Raw genomic sequence first — 13,501 nt, 5'->3', positions numbered from 1 at the left:
TATTTCCAATAACGTTACTACAACAGCAGTACAGTATCTACATATAAATATAAATATAGTTAAGCGCAACGGTAAGAAGCTAAGCTTTTTTAGCAAACCGTGCGCGTCACTATGGACAATTAAAAGGAACGAGCGCCGGAACCAAAGGCGCTGTTGTAAACAAACATCCCCTGAGGGAGATTATGAAATGCGTGCGTCGCCGCCCCTGTCAGTGTGAGGCAGGCGCCGCAAACAAAAAGGAAAAACCAACCCGGCTGAACGCCGGCGTGTTCCATACAGAACGCTTCAACAATGTAGCAACTCAGGGAGCCCGGCGTTCTAAAGCGAACGCGGCTCCCAACACTTTCACGAATTCAGAACGTATTAAAAAAAGCAAACTCAATTTCAATGTCACAGTGCAAATAAAGGTCAAAATTCTTTCAAATAACACAAAGTAACAGTCTGAACTCCAACTGTCATACACTAAGGCAAGAACTAGGATGAGTGACTTAGCTGTGGCGTCAGCGGAAAAGAAAGAGGAATTGGTGTTAGAGAAAGGGACATTTATGCAACTGGCTCTATGCCCATTGGCTACACTGGGGGCATGACCTGTCCTCCATTTTGGATTGGGATGTTTTATATTGCATTGTTGGAACTGGAATGAGTTATTTGTTCAAAAAGTTTTATACAAAGTTTTTTCTTCTTTGCTGCTGTGATGTCAGAGTAAAGATTGTGATGCATAATAGGAGCCTCCTGTCTTGCCATAGAATCACTTCCGGCCACGCTCTCCATACAGGAAGTGATTCATCAAATTTGCTGGCCAGGGAACAGGCTTTTTCAGAAGGAATCCGTGCACAATTACTATGATTTACTTGCAAAGTACCACATACAAGCTAACAATGACAGGGAACACACAAATGCAGTGGCGGCAGGGCCATTGGGCAGAACGGGATGTAGCTTCCCCCCCCACACAGACAATACATAGTGCAGGTGGCTGCACCATTAACAAAGGTCTGGCAATTACTAACGTAAAACCTTTTATTGTTAGAAACTGCATTCTTATGTATACCTTTTAGGCAATTGAAATCTGGGTGTGGTATGCTTGCATGTCGGGAGTGATTGGTAAGAGGCTGGGGCAGGAGACAGCTCATTCTCACAACAGTTCTGAAGTGTCTGCTTTGAGACGTAAAGGAAAGAGTTAACTGCTTGTCACAGTGAAGCTGCACTAGAATAGTCGCTGGCGTTTGTCCATACGGGCTCCGGCAAAAATTCAGTGTACAGGCCGGCCTTTATTGGCATGGCTAGCTCACACGGGCAAATGACAGAGCCTTCAACCACTTCCCTTCCATATCTGCAGCCGATTCCAGTGTTGATCACACGTCCAGTTCAATTGTAATTGCAGCTGGCCGTATTGTGCACCCCATGATCCCTCCAACAGGTGACCTATGATCTTTTCTCAGGTAGATGATGGACATAAACCCATTTATATGGGCAGAGATGAACGACTCTGTGATTTTGCTTAGACTTTCATCTCTATCTATTGGGTTTGCTGTGCTGTTGGACTTGAGAGTAGGGGTCTGCAACCTTTCTCTCTCCAAATGTTTTGGACTGCAGCTCCCATCAACCTCAGCCAGTATATCCCAGTGCGGTGTCGAGCCTGTCTGGTAGAGACATCGGAACAGCTTGGCCATTGACTACTGCAAGGATTATTCTCTAAATTGCCCTCTATTTATTACGTTTTATTTTAGTCGAAGAAGATCAGTTATGTGCAGTGTTATCCAGATAATTGATTACACACTATGGGGCTCATTATGCGTTCCCCGGTCTGGAGAAAACGCTGGAAAAAAAGCAGGTAATTCCAGCACCAGCATTTTTTCCAGACCAGGGAAACACAAGTTTGCAGGTAGGGGCATTAAACTACCGGCAGGCCTGTCCTGCCAAGAATTGAAGCCCCTACTGGCAAATATATGCCGGAATTACTGGCACCGGTACTACCGGTGTAGGTAATTCCAGCAATCCTATCCCATGGAATGAAAACTTACCGGCGTCTCCGCCACCCTGTAATATTACGGTAATACCTGGATATCGGTCAGCGCAGATGGTATGGGCAGTTTCCGCCAGAATTACCGGCGGAATACCGAGAAGCTTGTAATGTGCCCCTGTATAATGAATAATGTGCACAAGAGAAATACGTATGTGTGCGCCACCGAAGAAACATCGCAGAAACCAAGCAAAGTATAAGAAGAGAAAGATGAGAAATTGCACAGAAAATAAATGTCCCTGCTCAACATGTTGCGTATGGCCTCCAAAAGTGAAAATTGCAGAGGCGCACGGCATTAATGTGGGGAAATGGAGAAACAACTAAGCATACATCTTGCAAAAATGTTTATCATCAAACAGCCTAGTAACTGAAAAAAGATAAAAGACTCAAAGTAGTATAATTCTAATTAGCCAGCATCAAAAGCGAAGTAACCTAAGTGTTTGGAACAAATGGTATGCAGTGATTATATCGAATACAAAACAACTAATTGCAAAATAACACATTTTGAAACAAACTAAAAATACGGTTGTGAGAGGGAATAGTGGTTTTGGGGGTGGGGAAAAAAGGATTAACAACAGGAGGGGTTCTAAAGGGGAGAACCACCCAAAAACAACGAAAAATGAATTTGTTATTTTGGAATTAGTTATTTTGTATTCGTTATTCTTTCATTAGTTATTATTTCATTAGTTATAATTGCATGTAACCGAACCAATTGTACCAGAGGTAATGGCCTGAGGTCTATGGCAGCATTCTCTTACGTACTGCAGACATGTTTTACAGAGCAAACAGGACCACACATGGCTGCTTGTCACTAGAGTTTGATACCATACAGTTTGAACCATGCAATTTAAGGAAGGGAAAACGAATAGTGCTCATACAGTTGCAGACCTCAGGAAGCCAGAAAAACAGCAGGTACTTCTCAGAGTTACACCACCATCCTCTATGCGAGGAGGGATTGTACTTGTCAAAATGGCTCTCACAAAACAGCAGAGATGCCGACAAGTTGTTTCTGCAGTTTTACCCAAGGCAGCGCAGAAATGAAAAGCAGCCTCTCAATTATGGAATCATACCTAATAGGGGTTTAACAAAACACTTGTCTACAATGCCTGCTTTTCCAAGGTTGCTCATCATTTCAGTTCTTATATGTATATTAGGTAGCAATGCAAAAATACTTCAGAATAAAGATTACCTTTAATGAAAATCGTTTACTTTGATAGCACTTTCGTGAAAGCAGCATACATAGAACATATTTACATCAAATTATCACCCAACCAAAGTTGGCTCTTATTTATCAACCTCAGGAGGATGACAGGCTGAGCTGACCATGCCGGCATTCCAAACTGGCCCTGCACATCGCTGCAGCTATCGCTCAACCTGCTAAGCTGCCTAACCTTTATAAGTGATAACCATTAAAACAGTATGGGCCACCTAACTCGGTTCCGGGTCCGTGGTCCCTGAATGGGGAAATACCGGGCCATTCCGACTTCTAGAGGGCCTGGTATTTCCCCATTCAGGGAATCCGGACCCGGACTGAAGTGGGAAAATGGAACACAAGGCTCCCACCAATCCCCTCACGCCCCTGGCCTAGAGGATCACGGCCCAGGCACCCGCCACAAGAGGAGTTTGCCCATCTACCAGACGATCAAATACCCTGGTACAAGAACATACGGATGTGCCCACCAGCCTGTCCTGCCCATGCCAACACCTGCGGCATGAATGAACTCGACTGAACCATGCAGCAGCAAAAGAACACATCGTTAGAGATGCCATGACGACTTAGCCACAGGTCAGCACACCCGTGCAAACATGCACACTGGACACTCCCACACCAATCCACACGAAGAACATATTCAGTGCTACGACGTAGGTGACGGACACACTCACTGACGCGCACCTTTATTATTTTTCACATAGGCTTTTCAAAATGCTGAAACGCAAGACGCATAATGAACTCATCTCTAACGCTTGCTCACGCTTCTCCTAAACCCATGCATTGCAATAAGAAATATAACGAAGACACGATACTGGGGATAAAACAATATGATACCATAACCTAAAGCGCGGTGTATCAAATGTCTCCACCTATGCACCAGGCCCAAGTAGGCCGCAAACAAGAGCTTCCATGAATATTGAATGAGCAAGAGTACAGTTGCTGACCCTGCAGAATAAGCCCGGCGATGACTGACAGTCAAGGGCACAATGTTGCAATCTCGTATGCCGCAAGCCGACGCCAAGGTCACTCCTGCAATTAAAACCAGGCACATAGTGGAAAATACAATATTAATTGTGCAGAATTCTGCCTCGACCACGGTCCCACCTCACGTGACCAAACCAAATCTGACAGGGTGCCAGGCCCAGGTGGAGGGAGGCACCGAAACCCCCGTTTCAAGACACCGGCAGATACAATGAAGCGATCCAATGGACATCTGCGGCAGTGGGAGTAGTCGGCCTTCAGGCATACCAATAAATCTTCACGTTGTCTGCACATAATCATAGTGAAACATTGTTGCAAATGACAGGTGCACCGCGAGCTGGGAACAACGATGGTCCCAGACTGGGGGGCTCGTGCGTGGACCAATCAGAATATGAGGCTCTTATCACTGACGCCATTAGCATTGACCAATCCCCAGGGATCCTCATGTAACAATTTTCGTGTATCAATTTGAAGGGACAACCAAATTATACCACCTGACTAACCCTTAACCACTAACAATGCTCTCTATACGTATGCTATACTAACCCTACCACTCGAGGAGCCAATCCAGGGTGGCGATAGGTTTTTTGCTAACTTTCCCAGGTGACGCAAGTAGCGCGTCATACTGAGGTAAAAAGGGCCTGCGAGCCCCACGAATTTCGAGAGAGTGTCAGGACGGACGCGTACGCTCCTTGACCATCCCTGCCGTTTTGTCTAATAAACAGCAGAATCACCTTGCTTCTTGCGTGTGTCTCATACTCATTTTTTGGGATATACGGGAGGAGTTGGGGTCTCCCTGCCCGGAGGTCCGCGGACGGCCCAGCCGACCCCGGCAGAATTTCCCCCCGACAAGTTTGAGGCACTTCTGAGATCTGTTTGAGGTCTGCTTTTATTTTATATTTCCTAGTGCTCCTGTTGCGAGGAGGCCCCCTCTGCCGCTGCCCCCTTTTGAGGACTACAGGACCATCGCGGAACTGCGAGAAGACCAGACAGTGCAATCCGGATATTGGCCTTCGGGAGCCGGTTGAGAAGTATCCCGCCCGCGGTTGGCGAGTGTCCGGACGTGGTCCAGACGAGGGGAGGTGGCGAGCCGCTTGGAGGGGTGCACGCAGCCGAGCGGCCCCGCATCAAGAGAACTTGGTGAGTATGCCACGCACAACAAGCAATGTGAAATTGTGAGGGATGGGGAAGGAATTGAATACGGGAGGTGTTACACAGGTGCGCGGCGAAGGTTTTGATAACTTAGTGTTGACAGTGCAATGAATGGTAACTGGACACGTGCGAGAGCAGTCCACTACGTTACGGAAGAGAAAGGGGCAGAGCACGAAAACATCACGTGCGGCTGCTCGTAGACACTGATTGGCCTAGGTCGCGACCGCGTGTAAGGGTGTGTGTGAGTGCGGTTTCTTACGATTTGGTGATTATTGATCAATGAGTAGATGAGGATCCCTATTGGTCGAGCAGGAAACTCGATAGATAGATGACGTTTCCCTGTAGGCGGTAGCTAGCTGGTTGCCTAATACGGAAGATAATTGGCTGGTTAAGCCCTCCTGTCGAGGGGCGTATCACACGCGAGGCGACGCAGCGTGCGCAGTCCGATTATATTGTTGATTACCTTGTTCCAGGCGTGACAGGAAGACAGCTGTGGGGTTAACGGGGGTAGATTGCATGCATACTTTTGAACCTTTAAAAACATATGAAGAACTTCCCGGTAGTTTGAAGAGATCGGTGACGTCACCAGTAGGGCTTTTTTTTATATAGGATATTCTCGAACACAAGGCATATTTTTTTGAGAGTGGTGGGGAAGAGAATTATGGTAAAGGTGTGGAAACGGAGGTAAATGGTAACGAGTTGATCGAGGGGAAGGTGAAAAAGGGGGCGTGGCTACGCACGGAGAACGCCGGCACGGCAAGCGAAAAAAAGGGGAGGAGGAGTAAGAGAAAGTGGGACGGCTGTATAAGAACGTCACAAAGGGCACGGAGCCGCAGGGGGCTATGTGCGCCTCGGCCGCAGGGGGCCGTACAGGTGTTCGGTAAAGGAAGAAAAGAAAGAAAAGAATATACAAATGCCAATTTTTCTTTAGCAGACTATCGCAAGTCCCCAAACTTACGGGGCCAGGTAAAGATCTAAGGCTGTATAGTGTAAACTGTTAGTAAGACAACCGCTACCAAATAAGGGAAGGACAACAAGTAAAGCGCTACTATGTCATACGGGGCAGGATCGGGAGGGTGGGGAACACCCTCACTACCCCGCTACAGCACATATGTAAAACACTGTTACCCCATAGAGAGAAACTGATCAAGTATAGCATAGAATGGACACAGGGGACGGACAACAAAATGACGACACCATGGCCGCCTAATGGCAGTTTCGATCCATATACCCAACATTAACTATTAAACCATCTGCATAACACATACAAGGGGAAGAAGTTAATGCACCACGTGGAGGTGTTTAACTTATGGAGGATGTTCCAAGGGTCCCGACCAGGACCGAACGGAATGTTTATTATGGGGGAACCAACGGAAGAAAAGAAGATTAAGGAGGAAAGAGAGAATGGGGAAAAAGTTAGTGAAAGCACACGGAACACGGGGAACGGAGAAGAGGGAGGAGAAAAGAGTAACAACAGAAACGAAAAGGAAGTAAAAAGGGAACAGAGCGACGACAAGTACTGTCATTGGCATACAGGTACATATTCAGAACAGCTGCCAGCCTGCACATAAAAAACACACAAACAAAAAGGAAGGCTGTATTTTTCATGCTGACTGGAAGTAACCCTTATCTGTTAAGACATCAATTTTACCAGAAGAAAACAAGCATTAGCAAAGCCAACAGTTTTAGCTTTTGGCTGGCATGGGATTCACATTTTCTAGGCACTGCCACAACAATCCACCTAGCCATAAGATGGCAATCGCTGGTACATGGTGCTATTTCTTCAGCATATTATGGCTGTGCCTGGCAAATGGCTAGATAATGGCAATAAAGTTGCATTTAACAGGAATTCAGTGCAAGGAACAGATGTAAGGATGCGCATACTGCTTATTAATTAAATGGCTGAAGGAACACTTAGTTAAGACTGTTTTATTATATAGGTGGACCGTTTAGATTTTTTGTAGAAGGATGCATAGAAAGCACACAGCTAGACAAAGAGAGATCCCAGAGGATATGTGTGGGTGGGAAGCGGCAAGTAGTGAGTGGGACTAGCTATAGGGGCGAGCATGGCCTTAGGAGGTCAATGGATAGGTAAATGTCCAAAGACCACCCAGAACCTATGTGTCCCTCCTCACATCCCATCTCACACATCTTCACTTCTGATGACAATTGTATTGGCTTATATGTGGCACTTACAGCAGCAAACACCAGCCAAAGCTAAAAACGAATGACAACTGCTACCCACAAACGAGCAGCTACAGAGCAGTGGCAGCAGCAAAGACTGACACACCAGAAATAATCAGATGAGTGAAACACTCAAGAGACCAACAAGTGAGTCTGAGTGCGCAGAGCACAGAAGCATGAAGAAATTAAAGGCACATAGCAAGAAAAGACATGCAGTGACCACCACACGTAGAGGAAGAGATTGTCTCGTCCAAACACACACATCACTTCCCTTCTCGTTTTGTAACATTTTCAAGAGCTTGCCAAGGCAGCCAGTGAAGGCACAATTTAAAACGTATAATACTACATACACACAACAAACAAGCATACCCTGAGCAAAAACATGCACATTTTCGAATAATTCAAATAATGGTTCATTGCATAACATATGTTAAGACAATTACAAGAAGCTTTACTGTTTTCAAAAGGCTGTGGGCCTGATTTACAAAGGCATTGAAAAGTGCTTTGTAAATCACGCCCTTTGCCTTGTGAGGAACGCATTAGAACTGCATAGGCCCAATAGCTCGTGCTCCCAAACATTCAATCATGTAAAAGTGCCCACTCACGAGAAATTAAGGCTTATCTGCAAGCAGCCCGTTGCTGGCCTACAGAAAGAGAACAGCCGAAAAGATATCACCAGCAAAGGCAGAAAAGTCCAAAGGCTGCACGTAAAGAGTGCACAGCGCACGGAATAGCGACAATACCAAATCCCCACACTAGCGTGAGATGGGGGTTTAAATTCTATTAAAGACAAGAAGGCGAATATTATGCATCACAATCTTTACTCTGACATCACAGCAGCAAAGAAGAAAAAACTTTGTATAAAACTTTTTGAACAAAGAACTCATCACAGTTCCAACAATGCAATATAAAACATCCCAATTTAAAATGGAGGACAGGTCATGCCCCCAGTGTAGCTAATGGGCATAGAGCCAGTTCCATAAATGTCCCTTTCTCTAACACCAACTCCTCTTTCTGACGCAGCTCTTCCTTGGACGTTCACTGTAGAAATCATCCGCGTAGCACGAGGAGTGATGATCCCAACGAAAACAGGTGAAACTTGAACTCTCCCGCAAACTGAACTTAGACCGATCTCCTATCAACCAGGACCTCTCACCCGAAATATGAAATAACCAAAGCACAAGTAAGGGTGGGCGGGTGTTCTATAATATTCGCCTCCTTATCTGTAATAGAATCTAAACCCCCTTCTCACGCTAGTGTGGGGGATTTGGTATTCTATGGCAAGACAGGAGGCTCCTATTATGCAAGTTCAAAGCCCTTGCAGAACATCAACAGCTACGTGAGCAATGCATTTATGATAAAACGTTTTGAAAGTAGACTCTCTAGACCAATCAGCTGCTTTAAGAATCTATTCCAGGCTCCTGCCCAAGAAAGCGGCTTTTGAGGCCATAGCACCCCTAACCGAATGGGAACCAAAAGAGGAAGTGTCAACCCCCGCCTCCTTCATGACCCACCTAATTCATCTGGCCAAAGTGGAAGGGGATACTGTTTTATGGGGCTTCCTATAGGAAATCAGCAGCTGAGAGGTATTTGGAGGTCGCAGACTTTCAGTTTTCAATTCAAAACATTTCAAACATGCGATAACATACAATTTACTGTATTCTGGGAAGGCTGGATAGGATATTGAAGAAGTCATACACTTAGTCCTTCGTGAAACAAAAAAGGTAACCCCTTGAGGAGTAAACATTTTATTGTCCACATCTAAAGCTCTGATATCAGACACTCTCTTAATAGATATCAGGCACAACAACATAGCTAGTTTGGAAAAAAACTGTTGAAAGGACAGATCCTCATTAGGGGGCCAGGCTCGGAAGAGATGTAATACCAAATGAACATCCCAAAGGACCGAATACTTAGGTTTTGGAGGGACCTTAATACAAATAGATTTAAGGGCTCTTCGTCACTAAAAAATGTCTACCTACAGGTTCCCCTTTTACCAAAAGGTGTCCCGCTGAAATAGCAAACTGGAAGCCATTAATGGTTCTATAAGCTTTGCCTTCTTTAAATAAATCCACCAGAAAATTAACCACCTCTACAGGAGGGGCAGAAATGGGATCGGGGAATGGGACCACACACCAGCTAACCCAGCGGTTCCAAACTGAAGAGTAGCCCAACCTGGTAGAGGGGGCCCAAGAGTCCCTGATGACTGACACAGAGACCTGCGAAAGTCCTCGGAAGCACCAGGAAGAGCTGAAATCTTCCAAGCCATAAGGGAGAGGTGCTCCTGAAGGAACAGCTCATGAGGAAAACCTCCCAGGCTCGTTAGTAACTGTGGATGAAGGGGAAGAAGACGAGGAATGTCTACTGACAACTCCAGGAGAGCTGGGAACCAAATCTGGGGAGGCCAAAATGGGGTTAGTATCACTAGCGTGACTTCTTGCCTGCGAACCTGAACCAATACCCTAGATATCATTGCAAAGGGAGGGAAGGCGTACAACCTCTGACCTTACAATCCTGTAGGAACGCATCGGTAGCTAGAGTGCCAGGATCTGGTCTCCAACTGAAGAACCTGGGCACCTGACAGTTTAGACTTGAGGCAAACAGATCCGCTGTAAACGGACCCCATAGAGATTCTATCTTGGCAAAGGGGTCCCTGTCTAACATCCAGTCGCTTTTGTCCTGAAGGTGTCTGGAGTTCCAATCCGCCACCTCGTTGCTGATCCCCAGAAGGTATTCTGCTTTTAACACAATATTGCGGTTGAGGCAAAAATGCCAAAATTCCCTTGCTAGATCGGCTAGGACCTTGGACCTGGTCTCTCCCAAATGATTGACATATCTCACTGCCAAGACATTGTCCATGCGGAGGAGGACACAACAATTCCCCTGATCCTTGAGGAAACTTCGGACTGGAAAGGACCCCGCTAACAATTCCAGACAGTTGATATGGAGCTCTTTCTCCCTCTCGGACCATTTTCCCCCTGTGGAAACCTGAGCCAGCCTGGCTCCCCAACATGCTGTGCTGGCATCGGACTCCAGAACTACATCCGGAGAGGGACCATAAAATGCTTTCCCATTCCAGGCATCCATGTGCCTGAGCCACCAAAGGAGCTCCAACCTGGCTTCCGGCGACAGCATCACCATCTGAGAGTGAGAAATACATCTGCGCAGATGTCGAGCTTTCAGACGTTGCAACGCTCTGTAGTGGAGGGGGGCTGGGAAAATAGCTTGGATGGATGCTGACAACATCCCTACTATTCTGGCCAACAATCTGAGAGAAATTTTGTCCTTCTTGAGGATAACCCAAATCTCTTTCCTTATCTTGGTAAACCTGCTGTTTGGGAGGAGAAGGATGCAAAGCTTTGAATCTATATCGAAGCCCAGAAACTGGATACATTGCGTAGGCTTCAAAATGGACTTTTGGACGTTTAACACAAACCCCAGGCTCTGAAGAAGAGTCACCGTAAATTGCAGATGACAGCGCAGATTCTGAGAGTTCTGGGCTAACAGGAGCATGTCGTCAAGATATATTATGATCCGGATCCCCTTGGACCTGAGAAGAGCCATCACAGGCTTCATCAACTTGGTGAAGCACCATGGGGCTGAAGACAGGCCGAATGGGAGGGAGGCAAATTGCCAAACCCGACCCCCCCACTGAAACTGGAGAAACTCTTGGTGTGGAGGGAACACAGGAACCACTAAGTAAGCATCCTTGAGATCCAACTTGACCATCCAGTCCGCCTGAAGAAGGGTGTCCCTGAGAAGATGGATTCCCTCCATCTTGAAGTGGTGGTATACTACAAAGGAATTGAGGGCCTTTATGTTTATCACTGGGCGAAACCCCTGATCTGGTTTCGAAACTAGAAAAATGGTACTCAGAAACTGAGAGGCCCTGTAAGAGGCCGGGACTACCACACCCCTTAGAGATGAGGACAATGACCTCCACATCTATTAGAGACTGTTTTACCTCATCCAAAACCAATGGATGGGGAGCTGATAACTGGCAAGGAGGGGAATACATCTCTATGTGATAACCTTGGACTGTCTGTAACACCCAGAGGTCTGATATGAGGGACTCCCACTGTGGGAGGAACCTGGCCAGTCTACACCCTAGATCTCTGTGGGAAAAAAACTCTTAACACTTGAGAAAGTACCTGATGCTCCTCTGGACCTCCTGGTACCTCGTCCTCCATGTCCTCTCCAACCCGCATTTTGCTGAGGGAAAAATTGGTTATTCGCCCCCCGAGCAGCGGAGGAATTATGTGCGCCTCGGGAGACAAACTGACGGGGACAGGAATGGCCCTGGGAGAAGCGGCTGGAAGAGCGGGCTCTACCTCGTCCGGCCTTGGGGAAAACCTTATGTGCAAACACCTTTTTAATGTTGGCCTGAGCTTTATCCAAACCTGTAAAAGGATGCACATACGCCGAAAGGTCTTTCAGAAAACTATCCCCGAACAAGTTTCCTTGAGCGGAAGGTCCTGCTTCCCTTTCTGACATATCTGCTAACTTTGAATCTAGTCTCATAAGCAAATACTTGAGCCTCTCTTTGGAGATTGAGGCATTTGCATTGCCGAGCAGGCAGACAGTCCTCTTGATCCAACCCCTTAAAACATTTACATCAATAGGTGAATTGGAGGACGCCGCCTCCTCAGCCATCTCTAAGATTTGTGTTACTGGGCCCAAAACATCTAACAGCTTATCCTGGCACTTACGCCAGGCCTTGTCAACCCCCTTTCTGCGGTCTTTACCCTTCTGAGCAAGAAAAACCGCCATAGGCTGATCTATTTCGGGAGTACAAGCCACCTTGTCTTGAAGGACAGGCCTAGGGCATTCAGACCTCAACTTACTTCTGTCTCCCTTAGGTAAAGGACGCCTGATCCAATATTCTAAGAATGAAGAAATCTCCTGAGAAGGTTGCCACTCTGACGATCTAGGGTGTAATATGAGGGCAGGGTCAAAAAATGGAACACCATTAACATCTAGCACTGGACTCTTTTGTGCAGGGATAGAGCCCACCTTTCTTTTGTGTCTCTTAGGGGGCGAATCTGAATCCTCAGAGGTATCTGAGGTGGAAATAGGTATAGGGGATACTGCCACAGGGAGCTGTGCGTACGATGGCCAAGGGGTCGAGGAGAGGGGTTGCTGGGACTCATCCCGCTTGCGCTTCAGACCTCTGCTAGGGGAAAACTCAGGGGACGTGACAGGGCAAGGACTGAGTTGTCCTGAGATATGTTTAGTTTTGCTGGTACATTTCTTAGGGGGCTGAGGCTTCACAGAGGGCCCCGCTTCCTGAGGGGGGTGAAAATCCCCAATACGATTTATCAATCTGTCAAACGCTGAAGCTAGCGTATCATTGAGACCAGACAAAGCAGAATCCAGAGAAGGCTGGATTGCATGAGCTACAGGCGAGTGGTGACTAGACTGGTCTACAACACTCTCCCCTTTCTTTGAACGCACCTGAGTGCTAGCATCCACAGACGCTGGGGCCTCCATAACAGTATAAGCAAGAATTGTGACAAAAGAACTGATAACCTCTGCACCAACCCAAAGTGCAGCTGAGGAGGCTGTCTAAAAGGTGCACCTTCGTGAAAAAAACAGCCGAGCAGGCTATTTAATATATATGTACACACACACCCTATTCGGGTGATCAAACTGGTTGTAGCCGAGCAGGCTAAATAAACAAATACACCCTAGCAGGGTGACAATACTGGAGGCAGCCGAGCAGGCTCTTCGTTAAAGGGAGACACATACAAATACACCCGAGCAGGGTGGCTAACTTGTGCTGGCTGTGAAAGCCAATAAAACACACACCCAAGCAGGGTGACAGCATAAATGTTATAACATGCAACCAAACAGGCCTAGCCTGTGAACTCGTGGATGTATACGCGAGCAGCGTATTATGAGGAGAACACGCAACATGTGTATTTCCAATAACGTTACTACAACAGCAGTAC

This window comes from Ambystoma mexicanum, chromosome 6p (assembly GCF_040938575.1).
Source record: "Ambystoma mexicanum isolate Mex_15411 chromosome 6p, UKY_AmexF1_1, whole genome shotgun sequence".
Lineage (NCBI taxonomy): Eukaryota > Metazoa > Chordata > Amphibia > Caudata > Ambystomatidae > Ambystoma > Ambystoma mexicanum.
This window is presented reverse-complemented; position numbering follows the sequence as displayed.